Source organism: Oryx dammah, unplaced genomic scaffold (genome assembly GCF_014754425.2).
Source record: "Oryx dammah isolate SB20612 unplaced genomic scaffold, SCBI_Odam_1.1 HiC_scaffold_457, whole genome shotgun sequence".
NCBI lineage: Eukaryota > Metazoa > Chordata > Mammalia > Artiodactyla > Bovidae > Oryx > Oryx dammah.
The window spans coordinates 1,408-4,981 of NW_024070618.1; the positions used below are offsets into that span (position 1 = coordinate 1,408).

General features: G+C 44.2%; 1 non-coding gene across 1 annotated transcript; it reads right to left on the reverse strand.

Moving 5' to 3' along the window:
- Positions 1-203: 203 nt before the first annotated feature.
- Positions 204-276, reverse strand: TRNAR-UCG. Its single transcript has one exon. It is a non-coding gene; the product is annotated as a tRNA-Arg (tRNA).
- Positions 277-3,574: the final 3,298 nt, after the last annotated feature.

The window sequence follows — 3,574 nt, forward strand, 5'->3', positions numbered from 1 at the left end:
CTACTGACCTGGGGAGTTCCTCTTTCAGTATCCTATCATTTTGCCTTTTCATACTGTTCATGGGGTTCTCAAGTCAAGAATGCTGAAGTGACTTGCCATTCCCTTCTCACATTCTGTCAGACCTCTCCACGATGACCCGCCTGTCTTGGGTTGCCCTGCGGGCATGGCCACCAGGGAAGCCCTCAAAAAGCAACCTGTCCTTGCGACCATGACAGGACTCGAACCTGTAATCTTCTGATCCGAAGTCAGACGCCTTATCCATTAGGCCACATGGCCATCGACAATGACAAGACAGTGATTTTGTAACAAGAAAAAAATGTAATGGAAAGAGCCTGCTGAAGTGTTTTTAGTGTACTGAAAATGTACAGAATGTCTATCTTCCCACAACAACAACAAAATTTTCCACGTGTATGGAGGAAATTCCATCTTGGTCCAGTGGTTAAGACTCTGCCCTTCCAATGCAAGCAGCATGGGTTCAATCCCTGATCAAGGTACAAAGATCCTGCTTGCAGTTCGGCAGGGCAGCATGTATTGAGTTGGCCAAGAATTCATTTGGACTTTTCCATAAGATGGTACAGAAATATCCAAACAGAATTTTCGGCCAACTCAATAAAATAAATAAAACAAAAAGTGCACTGAAGCCTAAAGTGTAGTGTTATGATTCTGAATGATTATAACTGGAAATAACTGTAAGCAGCCCCAGCCCCAAGGCTTTTATTGCATATGAAAAACAAGTAGGGGGAGTGGGGGGCAACAGACAGGGGTAATTGAGGTCCAAACTACTGACACTGTGTATAAGATAAGTAAGCTACAGGATGTATTATATAGCTCGGGAGAAGTATAGCCAATATTTGATAATTTTAAGTTGAATACATCTGTAAGTTTTGAAGCTCTATGCTGTATACCTGAAATTAATATCATATAGTAAATCAACTATGTGCCTCTATTTTTCTTTAAAATGATGGGCCAGTACTCAGATTATCTTATTCTTTAAAATCCCTCTTTCTTCTCTTTTGTCTGCTCTCCCCACTCCACCTCCAGGTTTCTACCTTGCAGTCTTTGGCTAGAATGGCAAATGTAGTTTAATGAATCTCTCAGTGAAAAAAGAAGAAAAAGATAAAAAGGATGCTTTCGAAAGCTCATGATGCAATCATAAGGATCCACCCAGGTGAATGGTCTGCACAAAGGCACATGAACTTGTCCTGGCCCAGGGGGTTGGTCACTGGCCAAGGAAAATTCCAGACTTTCTTTGCACTGGCTCCAGGGAACATTGGTCCCAGGGAGAAGTGACAGGAAGTAATATGGATACATACTTTCCCCCCAAAGAGTCCCTGGGGGTGAGGGAGGAGTTCAGTTCAGTTCACTTCAGTGGCTCAGTCATGTCCGACTCTTTGCGACCCCATGAATCGCAGCATGCCAGGCCTCCCTGTCCATCACCAACTCCCAGAGTTCACTCAGATTCACGTCCATCAAGTCAGTGTTGCCATCCAGCCATCTCATCCTCTGTCATCCCCTTCTCCTCCTGCCCCCAATCCCTCCCAGCATCAGAGTCTTTTCTAATGACTCAACTCTTCGCATGAGGTGGCCAACGTTCTGGAGCTTCAGCTTTAGCATCATTCCTTCCAAAGTAATACCAGGGTTGATCTCCTTCAGAATGGACTGGTTGGATCTCCTTGCAGTCCAAGGGACTCTCAACAGTCTTCTCCAACACCACAGTTCAAATGCATCAATTCTTCGGTGCTCAGCCTTCTTCACAGTCCAACTCTCACATCCATACATGACTACTGGAAAAACTATAGCCTTGACTAGATGGACCTTAGTCAGCAAAGTAATGTCTCTGCTTTTGAATATGCTATGTAGATTGCTCATAACTTTTCTTCCAAGGAGTAAGCGTCTTTTAATTTCATGGCTGCAATCACCATCTGCAGTGATTTTGGAGCCCAAAAAAATAAAGTCTGCCACTGTTTCCACTGTTTCCCCATCTATTTGCCATGAAGTGATGGGACCGGATGCCATGATCTTCATTTTCTGAATGTTGAGCTTTAAGCCAACTTTTTCACTAGAGATCTCTTCAAGAAAATTAGAGATACCAAGGGAATATTTTATGCAAAGATGGGCTCGATAAAGGACAGAAATGGTATGGACCTAACAGAAGCAGAAGATATTAAGAAGAGGTGGCAAGAATACATAGAAGAACTGTACAAAAAAGATCTTCACGACCAAGATAATCACAATGGTGTGATCACTCACCTAGAGCCAGACATCCTGGAATGTGAAGTCAAGTGGGCCTTAGAAAGCATCACTACGAACAAAGCTAGTGGAGGTGATGGAATTCCAGTTGAGCTGTTTCAAATCCTGAAAGATGATGCTGTGAAAGTGCTGCCCTCAAAATGCCAACAAATTTGGAAAACTCAGCAGTGGCCACAGGCCTGGAAAAGGTCAGTTTTCATTCCAATCCCAAAGAAAGGCAATGCCAAAGAATGCTCAAACTACCACACAATTGCACTCATCTTACTTTGCCGACTAAGGTCTGTCTAGTCAAGGCTATGGTTTTTCCTGTGGTCAAGTATGGATGTGAGAGTTGGACTGTGAAGAAGGCTGAGCACTGAAGAATTGATGCGTTTGAACTGTGGTGTTGGAGAAGACTCTTGAGAGTCCCTTGGACTGCAGGGAGATCCAACCAGTCCATTCTGAAGGAGATCAACCCTGGTATTACTTTGGAAGGAATGATGCTAAAGCTGAAGCTCCAGTACTTTGGACACATCATGCGAAGAGTTGACTCATTGGAAAAACTCTGATGCTGGGAGGGACTGGGGGCAGGAGGAGAAGGGGACGACCTAGGATGAGATGGGTGGATGGCATCACGGACTCGATGGACGTGAGTCTGAGTGAACTCTGGGAGTTGGTGATGGACAGGGAGGCCTGGCGTGCTGCGATTCATGGGGTCACAAAGAGTCGGACATGACTGAGCGACTGAACTGAACTGAACTGAACTGAAAGAATGCTCAAACTACTGCACAATTGCACTCATCTCACATGCTAGTAAAGTAATGCTCAAAATTCTCCAAGCCAGGCTTCAGCAATACATGGACCGTGAACTTCCTGATGTTCAAGCTGGTTTTAGAAAAGGCGGAGGAACCAGAGATCAAATTGCCAACATCCGCTGGATCATGGAAAAAGCAAGAGAGTTCCAGAAAAACATCTATTTCTGATTTATTGACTATGCCAAAGCCTTTGACTGTGTGGATCACAAAAAATTGTGGAAGATTCTGAGAGAGATGGGAATAGCAGACCAGCTGACCTGTCTCTTGAGAAATGTGTATGCAGGTCAGGAAGCAGCAGTTAGAACTGGACATGGAACAACAGACTGGTTTCAAAGAGGAAAAGGAGTATGTCAAGGCTGTATATTGTCACCCTGCTTATTTAACTTATATGCAGAGTACATCATGAGAAATGCTGGAAGAAACACAAGCTGGAATCAAGATTGCCAGGAGAAATATCAATAACCTCAGCTATGCAGATGGCACCACCCTTATGGCAGAAAGTGAAGAGGAACTAGAGGGAGGAGAGGGTG